The sequence below is a fragment of the Panthera onca genome, chromosome C2 (genome assembly GCF_046562875.1).
Source record: "Panthera onca isolate mPanOnc1 chromosome C2, mPanOnc1 haplotype 2, whole genome shotgun sequence".
In the NCBI taxonomy this organism is placed as follows: Eukaryota; Metazoa; Chordata; class Mammalia; order Carnivora; family Felidae; genus Panthera; species Panthera onca.
Window position 1 is genome coordinate 153,494,769 of NC_138347.1, and position 16,312 is coordinate 153,511,080.

Genomic DNA, 16,312 nt, shown 5'->3' on the forward strand with positions numbered 1-16,312 from the left:
TATAGTGAACAACTGGTATTTAAGTCTTTGCACTAGTCCATAAGTATGTATATTGAATATATTTCTGAAAGGGTGATTGCAAAGTTGGGGCTTAAGTTGTGAAAATGTATAAATTTATTTCCATCTTATATTGGACTTTATTTTATAATAGAAGTTAACTTTCTCAACCTTGTGGAAGGAGAAAGGAACTCTTAATTACTTTGGATTCTTTATCTTCTCTATTTTAAAAAAATACTAAAATGTATTGTATAAGGCGGTCTTAAACATTTTAGAGTGACAGGTGGTTAATTTTACTTGTAGTGGCAAGGCTAAAAATACTGTAGCTTGAAAACTGATGTTATATTTGGCAAGAGTTAAATGAATACCTTTTGTAGTGGGTTGTTCTAGGATTTTATGACTGGTGTCAATTAAAAATATTGTATATAGTTTAACTTCTTGCTCTAACGAAATCTGCTACTATATTAGTCATGGGAAATAAATAGCCCACCTTCTGTCTTCCTTCACCGTCCACATCCTAGTCTATTCATAATAAAATAAACCTTGGTAGAGTTTGAGATTCAAAAATCCTTTTGCAAACCATAGTGCTGTTGATGGGTTAATTTCCCAAGGCAGGGGGTAGGTACAAATTCAGTTTTTACTCTGCAGAGTGTTTGTGAGCAACTCAAGGGTTTACGATTTTAATTTCTATACTGCACCGTTCACTCATGAACAAGAGGAAGGAGGTTGAGAACCTCTGTCCTTTTAAAATGATAGAGACTGGAGGAAAAAAAAAAAAAAGTACAGAGGGGCTAATGTATGATGATCAAGTTGGAACTTGTGAGTGGCAGTTTCTCTGGCTGGTGCCCAGGATCTATTTTGAGGCCTTGTCAAAGCTCATCTGACAGAAGCTACCACAGAACTGTAATCTGTCCTGGCCCCTGCTGCAAGTCAGGAAGGCCTGCGGTTTAGGAAAAGTGGCAACCACAGAAGAGTGAGCTTACGAAGGACGTTTGCTTTCAGAAGATTAAGTCTAAGTTTTGGGGTGAAAATCTGCTTCGCGTGCATATTCTAGGATCGTTTTCTTTTTTTCTTTTTGCCCTCCCCTTTTCAGAGCACGGTTAAGGAGAACTAACAAGGGAGGTGTTTTAGAAAAACGTGCACGAGGAGGAGCACAGGATTGTACCAGTATTGATGTCATGTTCAGGTTGTAAGAGTGATCAGATGTTTTACGACAGGGGAAAACCATTACTGATACTGGCATAGGGTGGCCGTGACCCTTGTTGAACTAGTGCAGTTCAGAGACCTGCACACGTGTCTTTGGATCAAAAGGACACTGGGAATGACGAGCTGTTTCATAAGCTTATTTTGAGTTCACGCAGGGAAATTAGCTTCTTGCCCAATTCTCATTGTCTGCTTCCCATAGAACGGCTACAGTCTCATGTACATTATCGTGAAGTTCTCTCTTTAAAAATAACTTGTGGCTGTTGCCAGATGCTGTATCCCCAGCACAGCTGCCTCTGGGTATCGTGTGCTTTCTCATGAAAACCTTGCTGTTTTCTATGCTTAGTGAATGAGGCCCTTGAGTTTCAAGTTCTTTGACTGATTTCACTTCTTCGGCTAGAAAGCTGTTTAAAGGGTTAGTGCTCCACCAAGGTTCATTTCACCATATTAAACTGCAGCCTTGTCTTACAGCCCAGTCAAGGTTGGTTGAAGAATTTGGTGTACAACGCACATTTAATTCGCAGACGGAAAGCCTGCAGATGGTTTCCTTTCTTCCGCTCTACGTTAGGTCGTAACTCCAAGAGATTTAGTTTTTCCTTGCCCTCAGAAATGTGAATTATTTGCATTTGATAATGACGGTGTGTTTAGTACTGTATTCAATGTGAGGGAAAAAAAATAAACTGGAGTATTTTTCCTTTTTTTCCTATTCCTATTTCTGGCTTATTCCTATTATCCCTTCCCTGTTTCAGCCTTCCCCTACCAGAAAAAAAGGCGGTGGGGAGGTGGGGAGGGGAGGGGAGGATAGTGCAGAGCAGAGAGAGTGGAAAAGACAAGAGGTTGGGAAAAGCGTTTGAGTACAAAGTGTGTAACAGGGTTTTTAAAAATTTTGTATATATATTTTAATTTTTTTATTTTAGAGAGAGATCTTGAACAGGGGATTGGGGCAGAGGGAGAGAGAGAATCCCAAGCAGGCTCTATGCTCAGTGTGCAGCCCAACACAGGGCTGGATCCCATGACTTTGGGGTCATGACCTAAGCTGAAAGCCAGAGTCAGACAGTCAACCAGCTGAGCAACCCAGGCACCCCAGGGTGTTTTTATTTTCTCAGGAGTGAGATAGTAAAACCCTTCTTAAAGAATTGTAGTTCATCTCTTTCATTGTTTTCACTTTGAACCTTGTATATCTTAGTTTTTGGGTTTTTTTTTTTTTTTTTTTTTTTTCATTATGAACACCAAACTCTTAACTAGTGTTTAAAAACATTTTTTTTAGGGGCCCCTGGGTGGCGCAGTCGGTTAAGCGTCCGACTTCAGCTCAGGTCATGATCTCGCGGTCCGTGAGTTCGAGCCCCACGTCGGGCTCTGGGCTGATGGCTCAGAGCCTGGAGCCTGCTTCCGATTCTGTGTCTCCCTCTCTCTCTGCCCCTCCCCCGTTCATGCTCTGTCTCTCTCTGTCTCAAAAATAAATAAATGTTAAAAAAAAATTCTAAAAAAAAAAAATAAAAAAAAAAATAAAAACATTTTTTTTAATATTTATTTTTTGAGAGAGAGAGAGAGAGAAAGTGGGGGAGGGATAGAGAAAGAGGGAGACACAAAATCTGAAGCAGGCTGTAGGCCCTGAGCTGTTAGCACAGAATCCAACACGGGGCTCAAACCCACGAACCGTGAGATCATGACCTCAGCTGAAGTCTGATGCTTAACCGACTGAGCCACCCTGGTGCCCCTTAACTAATTTTGACATAACAAAGCTTTACTGTTTAGGAAACTAATTTTAAAGTTCCTTGTTCCAATCACTTTGTTTTTCTTCTATAGACCCTACTTTCCTAAGTAGAAACATTTTAACAGCCAGGAGCACTCTTTTGGGTCTCTGTTGTCTAAGTAAAATACAGTATACTGTATGCAGAGGATTAGGATGTTAAAATATTTACTTCTCTGATTTTTCTTTTAAGTTTGTTTATTTTGAGAGAGCACACGAGCATATGCTAACAGGGGAGGAACAGAGAGGGAGAGAGTATCCCAAGAAGGCTTCTTGCTGTCAGCTCAGAGCCCAGCGTGGGGCTCCATCCTATGAACGGTGAGATCATCACCTGGATGGAAATCAAGAGTTAGGCGCAAAACCTACTGAGCCACATGGGCTCCCCTATTTCCCTGTTAAATGGTTTAACTACTTTGTAACAATAAATAATACAATTAGTAAGTATACATGTTGTTGCTATTAAAAAAAGCTTAAAAAAATGATTTTGTTTAAGCGACCCAAGGATTATAGGACTAAAGATAGAAAAACAATTCGGTTTTACATTGGATGTCTTTTCCCCACTCGTGGATATTGCCACGTCTAAGTAGAGAGTCACTGTCCTCCTGTCTTACCCAACTCACCCTTTGCTGTCTATCTGATTTTTTTAAAAAGTACGTTAAAATATACATAATATAGGAGCACCTGGTTGGCTCAGTTGGTTAAGCATCAGATTTCAGCTCAGGTCATGATCTCACGGCTGGTGAGTTTGAGCCCTGTGTTGGGCTCTGTGCTGACAGCTCAGAACCTGGAGCCTGCTTCGGATTCGGTGTCTCCCTCTTTCTTTGCCCCTCCCGCCCGCTCACGCTCTGTCTCTCTCTTTCTCAAAAATAAACATTAAGAAAATTAAAAAATGTGTACATAATATAAAATTTACCATTTTAATTACTTTAAGTGTATAATTCAGTGGGGTTAAGTACGTTCACGTTGTTGTGCAACCTTCACCACCATCCATCTCCAGAACTTTCTCATCATCCCAAACTAAAACTCTGTGCCCATTAAAAAAATAACTCCTCCTTCCCCATTGCACCTGACATCCACTGTTCAACTTTCTGTCACTATGAATTTGATTACTCTAAGTACTTCATATAAGCAGAATGATGTATTTCTGTTTTGTGTCTGGCTTATTCCACTTGGTGCAGTGTTCTCAAAGTTCATTAGCATGCATGAGAATTTAACTCCTTTTTAAGGCTGAGTAATATTCCATATCCTGTTTATCCCTTTATCTGTTGATGGGTACTTGATTTGCTTTTACCTTTTGGCTATGGTGCATCGTGCTGCTGTCTATGAAAACAAGTATGTAAATATCTATTTGAGTCCCTGCTTTCATTTCTTTTGGGTGTATACCCGTAAGTGGATTGCATAGCAATGCTATGTTTAATTTTTTGAGGAATGGCCAAAAATTTCCATGGCAGACGATCATTTCATAGTCCAAAGAGCAGTGTACAGGGGTTCTGGTTTCCTGCATCTTTGACACACTTATTATTTTTTTAAATAATGGCCATTCTAATGGGTGTGAGACGGTATCTCAGTGTGGTTTTGGTTTGCGTTGCCCAAATAACTAGTGATGTGTAGCATCTTTTCTTGTGCTGCTTGGCCATTTATAGATCTTCTTTGGAGAAATATCTATTCAGGTCCTTTGCCTGGATTTGATTTGGGTTCTTTTCGTTGTTGTTGTTGTTGTTGTTGAATTTTAGGAGTTCTGTAGGTATTCTGGATATTAATCCCTTATTAGATGTACGATTTGCAAATATTTTCTCCCATTCTGTGGGTCACTTTTTTCTCCTGATAGTGTCTGTTGATGCACAGAGGTTTTATTTTGATAAAGTCCAGTTTATCTACTTTTTTTGTTGTTGTTGTTGTTGTTGTTGCCTGGGCTTTTGGCATCATATCCAAGAAATCATTGCCAAATCCAGCGTCATTAAGTTTTCATGTATGTTTTTTCCTAAGAGTTTTATAGTGTTAGCTTACCCTTATTTCTTTGATCTACTGTGAGTTATTTTTTGTTTGTGGTATATGCCAGTAACACACTGTTTTGGTTACTGTAGCTTTCTAGTTAAGTTTTGAAATCAGGAAGTGTGATACCTCTACTTTGTTCTTCCTTTTCAAGATTGTTTTGGCTCTTCAGGGTCCCTTAAGATTCCATGTGCATTTTAGTTTTTGGATGGGTTTTTCTATTTCTGCAGAAAATGTCATTGGGATTTGATAGAGGGTACATCGAATCTGTAGATCACTTTGGGTAGTGTTAACATTTTAACAGTGGTAAGTCTTCCAGTCTTTGAACACAGGGTGGCTCTCCATTTATTTATGTCTCTTTTTTTCTTTCAGCAATGTTTTGTAATTTTTAGTGTACAGGTCTTTTGCTCCTTGGTTAAGTTTTTTCCCTAAGTATTTTATTCTTTTTGATACTATTGTAAATGTAATTGTTTTCTTAATTTCCTTTTTGGATTGTTCATAGCTAGTGCATAGAAATGCAACTGGCTTTTTTGTGTTGATTTTTTTATTCCCTGTCCCCTTTGCTGGGTTTATTCATCCAGAGTTTTAAAAGCTGTTGCACTTGTCTTCTGTGTTGTGTAACAAGTGTAACAAATTTAGCAGCTTAAAACAACACACATTTATTATCCTACAGTCTCTATGGGGCAGGAATCTGAGCATGGCTGAGCAGAGTCCTCTGCATCGGGTCCTATGAGATTGCCATTAAAGTGTTGGCTGGGCTGAGTTCTCTCCTGGAGACTTACGCGATAAAATCCACTTCCAGGCTCACCGAGGAAGGTTTGGCGGAATTAATTTCTTTGTGGTTTTTGGACTGAAGCTTCTTGCTCACTAGCGCTCACTTTAAGGTAGCTAAAGGTTATCTGGAGGCTGTCTTCGAGCTCCCGAAGGCTGCTCTCAGCTCTTAGAGGCAACCTGAATTTCTTGGCCTGTGGTATTTCCTGATAGAACCACATCGTCGAATCATCAGGGAGAGTCTAGAGCAAGTCTGCTGGCTGGCTAGTCTTATATAAGGTAACATAATCATGGGAATGACATCTCATAACCTTTGTCCTATTCTGTTGGTTAGAAGCAAGTCACAAGTCCTGGCCACATTCTTTGGGAGGTGTTTACACAAAGATGGGAACAGAGGAGGGGGCATAATGGTGGGGAGCCACCTTAGAGTCTGTCTGCCATAGCTGATTACAAAATAGCACATACTTTATAAACCATTTTTGTTGAAAAAACATACATATGCAGTTAAAAGAAGCATCTTACAAAGTAACACATACTTTGAAAAACGTGCGTGCAGTTGAGGTATTACTGGTGGTTTTATTGTTCTTTTGTATTTTATTATTTTCCTCCCACTTCTCCTCTCTGCAACATCCCAGTTTTGCAATTTTAAATCAATAGTTGGTGTTTTCACCATAACTAAATAAATATTGTTTACTGTTCAGCCAGGTTTTCTACCATGATTGTTTTCTTTCGTGTTTAACTTTCAGTTTTTTCCAGGAGTGTTTCCAGGGGTTTTCCTTTTTTTTTTTTTTTTTTTTGGCTTAGTTTTCTGTTCACCTTACTTTTCCCAAGTGCTCCAACAGATTTTTTTTAATGTTTGTTTGTTTGTTTGTGTATTTATTTTGAGAGAGAGAGACAGAGAGCACGGGTACTTGCCTGAGCTGGGGAGGGGTAGAGAGAGAAAGAAAGAGAGAAAGACAGAGAGAGGGAGAGAAAATCCCAAGCAGGCTCATTGCTGTCGGCTCAGAGCCCGATGTGGGGCTCAGTCTCATGAACTATGAGATTCATGACTGAACCAAAATCAAGAATGGGGTGCTTAGCTGACTGAGCCACCCAAACAGCCCTCCAGGAGATTTTTCAAATGCCTCATCCTGTCTCTCTAATTTCTTTTGAATAAGATAGTTTTTGAAATACAGAAAAATATCAAACAAAAATACAGTTTGAGGAAGAACAATACAATGAGCATCTGTGTCTCGCTGCCTAGGTCAAGAAATGGCATCATAATTACCCTAGGAGTTCCCGTATGTGTTCTGTAATGCACGCCTTCCGCTGCAGGCAATCACAATACCGTTTTACATGTTAATTAATCACTCTTCTTGGGACCATTCCCCGCCCAACTCTGCAGTCCCATTCTCCCCTCCATACGTGGATTTCTAATCAACGTGTGGTTTAATTTTGAAAAGTGGATTAGCTCTACCGCGTTGTTCTGTCTGTTCGCCAGGATAGCCTAGCCTTCTTTAATACAGTTCAAGTGTGTGTCCCACTCACGTCTGTGTCAGTTGTGACTTGGGAAGCAGCGGAAGGTGCGTGAGTCCCTGCGTGACTGTGGAATAGACGGCTCCTTTGAGTTTCTCTTTTCTTTTATGAAGCATATCTTCTAGTAGCTTATTGACAAAGGATATCAAAGAGGTAAGTTTTTGAGACCTTGCGTGTCTGAAAAGGCCTTTAATCGTCACGTACGAGAATAGAATGGTTTGACTGGCATAGGCTACTTGCAGGTTGTCGGCAGCTTTCCTTCAGAAGTTTGAAGGCATCAGTCTATTGTCTTCTTGTTTCCAGAATCACTTTTTAGGGTTTAAAGCCATTCTGATGGTTAATGCTTTCTGTGTAACCTTATTTTCCCACCCACGGAAGCTTGTCACATCATCCTTGTCTTCGGTGTTTGAAATTCACTGTGGTAATTCGCTCCGAAACACCTTGGTAGTGACTCAGGACTTGTGTTGAGCATTCTGTGGACCCTTTGAATCTGGCGTCTCGTGTCCGTAACTTCCGGGGAAGTTTCTGTGGGAGGAGGAAGGGTCAGTTTCTCTTTATTTGTATACAAAGGAGCCACCCCAGTGTCGGCGTGAGGTCTTTTGGAGCAGAAGTCGTGAATGGAAGGTGGAGCTCGTGGCGTGTGGCTTTCGACTGGAATGGCACGTGGATTGGCTACTCGCAGCTGTCCTGCCAGCTCGGCTCTCTCCTCCAATCCTTCCCTTGTGAACATTGAACTTACGTTGCACGATGTCTGGTTGACTCCTCCCTTTTATGGGCCTGATTGGTGTGTTGCCTCCCGTCTCAGGGCATTCCTTTGCCCTTTGTAAGACAGGTTTAAGCTGTACAAACCTGACCGACATGGCTCAAGAGAGATGTTGGCCTCTCCCTTTCTACTCCAAGAGCATCTCAAGGCACTACTATTGTACTTTCCACTCAGTGAGCTACATGGGTAGAAGCGTTCATAGAATAAAGGTCTTCAGGAAAAGCTGAAAATTTCAAAGGATTTTGCTTCGATAATAAAAGTTGTAGGCTGAAAAATTAGTGCTTTTCCCCAGGACTTGAGAGGAATTAATGCTTGCTTCTTTGTTCTAATTTTGACTTGATGCAAGCCAGATTTTTAATTTTCAAAGTTAATCCAGTGGTGCCCATTCTGTTTAAAATTAGCAATGTGTTTCCCACTTACTTAGAATTTCATTATGCCTATAAAAGTGATGGTTACTGGGAAATCTGTTGGAAAATTATAGTTTTACCAGAGATGACCAACATAAATTTTTATAGTCTTACTTTGCAGTTGCTCTGACAGATTAAATAAATCTTTCCTCTTTATCAGTTTATTAATATAATTTCAAAGTTGGTTAGTCCTTTAAGTTTATATTTTCATACTATGAATTAGCCCATAATTGTAGCTTTTAATTTAAATCATTTTTTTGATAAAGTGTTTTTTCACAATATATAAAGCTTATGAAAAAAGGAAAATTCCGTTTTATACATATTGCCTATGTTCTTCATTATTCGTGTGTATGAGGTTTTACATATTTGCAGTCATACCGTATACATGGTTTTGTTATCTTTTTGTACCTTATGGGCATAATATCAAAATATGTCCTTGTCTTTGCTTCCTTTCCGTGAGTTTTCTACTACCACAATTTATTACATCATGTTGATTGGCCTTGACTTAAAGCTATTGCTGTCAATTTGGGTCATTTTCAGTTTTGTGTGTGGTTTTACTAAAAAGAAATTAAAATCATATTTATCAATTTTTGATAAGTAATTTTTCCTCTTGTTGCACTATGTTTTAAGTTTTACTTTTTTTATTAGACTATAGTTAGTATAAGTATTGTCAATAGAATTCATCTTAGTGATGAATTAGAATTAGAATTAGAAGGTGTAAGGCTAATTTAAGTTCTTTTCTCCTTTGGGGCTTAATTCTGGCCCCATCTATTGTATTATCAGTAACGCAGGTTAGTTAGCACACTTCTGTCATGTTGGTTTTGATTTTCATTTCTTTTGACGGAAGAAGTATTTCAGTAATAATTCTATCTGCTCCACAAAGAAAACACACACTTGTATAGTTCAGGAAAAGGATTTCCAGTTCCTTTTATTGTTGCCACATGCCTAGTAAATTAGAAATAGTGAAAAATGCCTTCCTACTAAGTATATAGATGTAGTGTTGGATTATATTTGTGTTTGAAAATATGCAATTCCCTCACCCACCTGTGGCTCAATTAAGATTAACCTTAGCCATGGGATATACTTCTGAATTCTATACTTCACTACCTTCTCTTTTGCCTATTGTGATTTTACATATTTTGTTTTTTAGTGTCGGCGATATCACATATTTCCATAGCATTTTACAGTTTATAGAAACTTTTATGTCTCTTTGAGCTTTAAAGTGGCCCCTGTGATATAGGAATAAATTTAATAAAAGAAGTATGCGAAATACTCATTGAAAATCACAAAACATAGAATAGAATTAAAGGTCTGAATAAATCCCATGTTAATTGATTGGAATCTTAATATTAAGATGGTAATATTTCCCAAAGTGAACGGTAGATTTAATGTAATCCCTATCAAAATCCCAGCTGCTTTTCTTTTTTTTAAAGTGACATGTTAATCCTAAAATTTATTTGGAAATATAAGGCACCAGAATCTTAAGAAGAACAAAGTTGACTCACTCGTCCCAGTTTTAAAAGTTATTGTAGGGATGCCTGGGTGGCTCAGTCGGTTGAGCATCTGACTTCAGCTCAGGTCATGATCTCATGATTCATGAGTTCAAGCCCCGCATCAGGCTATGGGCTTACAGCTCAGAGCCCGTTTTGGATCCATTGTCCCTCTTTCTCTCTGCTCCTCCCCTGCTTGTGTTTGCTTTCTCTCTCAAAAATAAACAAACATTAGAAGATAAAAAATAGCATGATACTGACAGAAGGATGTTTATGTTGATATGGATCTAGATAGATCAGTGGAATAGAATGGAGGGTCCACGCATAAACCCTTACTTTCGGGGTCAGTTGGTTTTTGACAAGACCATTCAGTTGCAGAAAGAATAGTCTTTTCAACAAATGGTACTAGAACAAGTTGACATCCACAGGCAAAAGAATAATGTTGGTACCATGCCTCATACCATATACAAAAATTAACTCTAAATGGATCATAGACATAAAAGTAAGAGCTAAAATTGTACAACTCTGAGAAGAAAACATAGGAATACGTCATTGGGATATTTGGGTAGGCAGTGCTTTTTTAGGAATGACATCAAATTGAATGAAACAACAAAAGAAAAAATAGGTAAATTGACTTCCTCAAAATAAAAGCTTTTGTGCTTCAGAGAACACCATTAGGAAAGGATATGTGGGGGGCGCCTGGCTGGCTCAGTTGGTTGAGTGTCGGGTTTTGTGAGATAAAGCCTCGCATTGAGCTCTGTGCTGACAGTGCAGAGCCTGCTTGGGATTCTCTCCCTCTCTCTCTCTGCCCCTCCTCTGCTCGCTCACATTCTTTGTCAAAATAAATAAATAAACATTAGAAAAAAATCACATCTTTACTGCATGCTTCCCTATATCTTCCTAGTGTTTGGTTTTATCTTTGTTTTTTGCTGCCTAAGGTTCGGTTGTCGGTTGTTCTCCCTAATACTTTGTTGGTTTTTTTTTGTTTTTTTGTTTTTTTCTGTTCTGCTTTATGGCATGCGTCTGACCTGTCCTCAGCAATATGTAATTTTCTCTCCCTTCCTTTCATCCTCTGAGTGTATGTCTATACATAACATTTCTGGGGTGCTTTTTTTTTTTTTTTTTTTTTGAGTATAGTTGACACACTGACATACTTTTTTTTATTTATTTTTTTTAACGTTTATTTATTTTTGGGACAGAGAGACACAGAGCATGAACGGGGGAGGGGCAGAGAGAGAGGAAGACACAAAATCGGAAGCAGGCTCCAGGCTCTGAGCCATCAGCACAGAGCCCAACGCGGGGCTTGAACTCACGGACCGCGAGATCGTGACCTGAGCTGAAGTCGGACGCCTAACCGACGGAGCCACCCAGGCGCCCCAGTGACATACTTTTTAAAAGGCATAGGAAAAGGAGAGAATTTGATACTAGAAAATGGTTTACTTCTCAGGGCATACTGAGAATACAGTTGTTGGTTAAGAGCACATCTTCCTAATATGGGTTCTGCACAGTTGATGAAAATAGTATTGTAAATCATGTCAAACATACAGCCCATTAGAGCTAATTTATTTAAACATGGTTAGCAAGGAAGGAAGTGCAACCACTGTATGTCATCTTTATGAGAGTAGGAAATGGAAAGATTTGCAGTTGTTTTGGGTGTGTGTGAGCAGTATGTATTCAAAATATGACACTTTAAATTTTTGTTAATTCTTAGGACTACTGAATGTGGAAGTTGGAGATGTGATTATACAGGTTCTCATGGAAATATAAAATATAAGAAATATAATAAGCATTGTATTTTGTAAAATGTAAGCTTAATTTAACCATTCTAGGTTTTAATATTCTCCTGAGATTTAGTTTGTGTTTAACATCTACCTTTCATGTTCTGCCAGGTCTTCCAATTTTGCCTCATATATGCATATTTTCTTTCCTTCTTTCCATCTTTCTTTTTTAACGTTTGTTTATTCTTGAGACAGAGCGTGAGCGGGGGAGGGGCAAAGAGAGAGGGCCACAGAATCTGAAGAAGGCTCCAGAGTCAAGCTGTCGGCACAGGGCCAGACGTGGGGTTCAAACTCAGAAACCTTGAGATCATGACCTGAGCTGAAGTCAGACGCTCAACTGCCTGAGCCACCCAGGCGCCCCCCATATTTTCATTTTATACTTAGCCTCAATTTCTAGATGTACCTTTTATTCTTTCCGTAGGTTCTGTTAATGATTTATTCATTTTCTGAATCTCATCTAGATATTTGCAGGATTGATGTCTTTAACTGTTAATTCTTTCCTCTTGCCTACCTGCCTACCTTCCGTCATGCCTCCCTACCTCCTTCCCTACCTCCCTCTGCTGCCGCTTTGCTCCTCCCCTGCCTTTCCCTCTTCATTTCTTTCTCTTCTAGCCAGCAGTGGAGCCATTCTCTCCTTTGCCTATAATCTTTCTAATGTATACATAACTATTGGTATTCTTCTGTACTGTGATTACAGTAAAAATCAAGATTTTGGTTGAAATTCCCAGTTCCCATGTCTTTTGTTCCCTTGGTTATCTATCTTTCTCAACCAGTTATTTTTTCTAACACTTTATTGTACACATTTTGAAACATACAGAAAAGTTGAAGAGAGTTCTACTGTGAACACTCATGTACTTACTACCTGGATTCCACTACTACTATTTCATTATACTTTATCTCGTACTATCCTTTATCCATTCTTCTATGTATTGTTACATCTTTTTTTGGGAGGGTGGATGCATTTCAAAATAAGCAGCAGATGTCACTCGCTTCAACCCTAAATATTTACCATGTGTCTTATTAACTAGAGTTTAGTGTTTGTTGAGAGGAATTTTTCTTTTGAGGTAAAATTTACATTGAAAGATCTTAAGTGAACCATCATTAAATGACCTCTATGTTCTAAGTCATTTGTGTTCTCATAAGGGCACTAACTCCCATCATAAGGCCATACTTCTAAAACTTGTGTATTCATTTGGATTTTCAAAAATAAGACTTTGAATACCACGAAACCCCTTAAAATTTTTTTCTTTTAAAATTTTTTTATTACGTAAAAGTGCTACGTAGTATAATGATTATAATTTAAGGTGTTTCTATTTTTTCTAGATTGTTCCATGCTTCAGCAAATATTCTTAACATTGTTAATGATACCACATAATGCATGCTGGAGGAAATAACTTGAGGGTGTTTTGGTTAAGCGTATGAACATGTAAAGAAAGGCAAGGATTGCCCCTTTGTCTACTTCATAAGCTAAATGTGTAAAGAGATAGTTAATTTAAGACGCTTGAAACATTTATGGAGTGCTTTATGAGTTTATTGAGTGTTCGCATTCGTCTGAACTCACTTGAGCCTCCCGTTCACCGTGTCGGATAGCTGGATGGTTGATCTGTCTGTGCCGTGAGTGAAGAAACCAAGGCTCAGGCACGGGAAAGGGCAGGGTAGCCGTTGAACTCAGATCCTCTCTCTTTAAATTTAGTCCAGTAGCAACAGCTGTGCTCACATTCGTCTTTAGTTCAAGTGCCATTCCAGCTGCTGGGATTTGCCGAATAACTAGCAAATGTTTTATTGCGCAGACTGGCGTTAACTGTAGTCAGGGCCCTGACACAAAGACCTATGCCAATGTTTTGAGTCCCCCAGGATGAAGTACTCAGATATAAAGGAACTGCAGCTATTGGGATCCAGACAGAACTCTCGAAGTGGGCTATATTTAGAATGTGACGTACTGATACTACATCCCCGTTCTGTTCTCACAAAAGTGAACGGTATCATGATTTGAGTGTCACTTAATGTGGCATAATGCCTATTTGTCAGAAATCGATTGCATGTGAAGCTCATTGGAGAAGAGAAAGCCTTGTTGATCTGCTTTGGAAGGTTTAGGTTTCACAACATCCTTGAAGGTACTTCCCTACTTTCCCTTAGGTAGCAGATCCTTAATGACAAAAGCAGCTGGAGAAAATCAGCTTCGCACTGGGTGACGGACGTGACAGAAATGTGGGCAGTTTTGGTTTTGGCGGTGGATGTAAAGGTTTAGCTCTGGGTTTGGTTGATACCATTAAGGAAAAGCCGGAAGAGATGAATATGGCTCCTGAAGAATGTGGACGTGAGGAAACCTTGCGATAGAAATTGACTGAAAGTCCTTCAGGATCAGAAACTGGAAATAGTCTCTTTGAGATCACCTTCTGAGTCTGTATCCTTATTTTTGTCATTTTGAAGATAGACTGCATAGGAGCTGAAAAGCTTTACCCTTTCTAGTATTGGTGAGGATGTCTGCCTACAGAGTACAAATCGTGTAGTTCTTTCAAAAACGTTAGATTGCTTTTTGACATAGGTAATGGTTGATCTGCCTCATGTGCACCTGAAAATGGTGATAGGACCTGACCAATGAGTCATTGAAACGAGATACCCCCTATAGATACGACAAGAAGGACAAGGAGGACCAGAAGTTGTTCCCATTTCCCGCTTATCCTGTGTTTCTTTTTTCTTGTCATCTTTCTCGCAGGGCTGGCTAGCCCGGAGCCTGTTGGGACGGTTTCGTTTGGAGCATTTTTAAGAAAAGATAATTCTTTATGTAAATCTGTGTGCTAGGAATATCCTGACAGGTCTGAGGTGTAGGGCAGTGTTTGTTGAGAAAGAAGGAAATGGGTTATGGAAAAAGAGGAAAAAGAAATACATTCAACAGAGTGTCTCCAGCAGTGGCTTCAGAGAGTGTGTGTCAGCTGTGTGGTGTATGGGGCCTAACTTGGGTGTGATCCACTTTGGGGCCACTTTCTTCTTTGAGCCTTGGATCTGAGTGTTTTTATTACTTTGTTTTTAAGTGCATCTCTCCCTGATGTTGTTGGAATGCTAGAGAATCAAAAAGAAGAAGAAAAAGCGCAGCCATAATTCTTTTCCTTCTAATGAAACCGCTGTTAAACTTTTGATAAAATCTTGATTTCTTCTATAATTATTTTTATGTTCCTGGAATTAGAAAATGCCTGCTTTTGTCTCCTGTTTCTGTGAATTGTCTTTGAATGTGCCCTTGGAAAGCTAGCTGAAGGACAGATACTGGGTGATATCACTGTGCATCGGTTAAATTGTCACTCCTGTCTTTGAAAAGCGTTAATGCTGCTTTTTTTCTCAGTAGGTGACTAGTATTTGTGCATTGTTACTATTAGAGCGTATGGTCTTTAAAATGATGCTGAGCATGAGGATGATGGGAGACTTCTGAAAAACCAGCACCGAGCTTTTCAGAAATTGTCTCGATTTGTGGCTGGGACTTATCAGCTGCTGGTTTCAGGCCTACATTCTTTCTCTTTGTTTCCATTGCTTATCGTGCCCAGATAGATTTTCTGTGGCAGGGCAATGAATTCTCATCCGTCTTCATTTTGATTGACAAACATAGCATGCTAGCTATGTGGGAATAAGAAATGGTGTCAGATAAGAGGGGAATGGCCTGCATTTTCATTGGAGAAGACTTTTTTTAGAAGAGTGAATTGATGAAGTTCTATTTTAGTTTGCCTGAACCAAGTAAATTCCAACACATTAAAGTCACTTGGAGTTTTATATAGTTTATTCTACTGGGACAGACTTACATGAGAATTCCTTTGTGACTCACGGTGTAATGAAATTTTGTCAGTTTATTTTGTTAAAGCTAGGAAAAAAAAATTTTTAAGTTAATGAGTATTTTACTAAATGAGCCGTACTTCTCAGGAATGTGTATAGGAGAGAGGGAGGTCATGCAAATGGGGATGCTTTTTCTCATGGGAATCTTTAATTTCAAATACCATGTGTTTGGAAGGTTAGATGATCTTTATTATCCCTATTATTTAATCCTGGCAGATGAATTTTTCTTCTCTCTTTTGTAAAAATAGGTCTCTTTCATAATAACCACAATAATAATAGATCCACAGATACATTCTTAATCATTGGCCTGAGTCAGTTTAATTTGTCACTGTATCTTTGGCACTTTCCACAGTACCTGGCAGTGACAGGCACTCAGATATTTGTTGTGTGGACAGTGTTAGTTATTGTTAATTGCAGAATAATAAGCCTTCATTTGTTCTTTTACGTGGTAATAGTTTAATCGGAATTGTTTCTTAAATTACATTAAACAGCCAACTTTGTAAGTTTAAACCCTAACCCTAACCCTAACCCAACTTTGTAAGTTTAAAGTTCTATACTAAAATTTCTTGATATGTTCTTTCAGAGCTTTAGACTGAATGACTTTTCTGAAAATTTTTTTTTTTTTTTTTTTTGCTCTGGAATGGGAATAAGTTTTAGAAATACCTGTATTAATTTTATACTGATAAGTATACTGTATACTGATAAGAATTACTACTGACCGCAGTTTTCTGAGGCTAATATTACCACACATTCTAGTAGGTTGCCGGGAGTAGTATGGCAAAAAAGTATAAATTTAAGTATTCTAAAATTTATTGGCATAATTTGAT

At 38.8% G+C, this 16,312-nt stretch overlaps 1 protein-coding gene across 23 annotated transcripts in view; it reads left to right on the top strand.

Annotated features, from left to right (window-relative positions):
- The window catches only part of LRRFIP2 (LRR binding FLII interacting protein 2), a 107,090-nt gene that overhangs the window by 4,288 nt on the left and 86,490 nt on the right, over positions 1-16,312 (top strand). Inside the window, exon 2 of one of the 23 annotated variants that reach the window (XM_060638212.3) lies at positions 1,091-1,186. The exons of 21 other annotated variants lie outside the window; for them this stretch is intronic. The gene's annotated coding sequence lies outside the window, so the exon portion shown is untranslated. Of the gene's footprint in view, positions 1-1,090; positions 1,187-3,143; positions 3,269-16,312 lie in introns of those variants that run through there. One more of the 23 variants, XM_081790139.1, reaches the window with a different exon arrangement.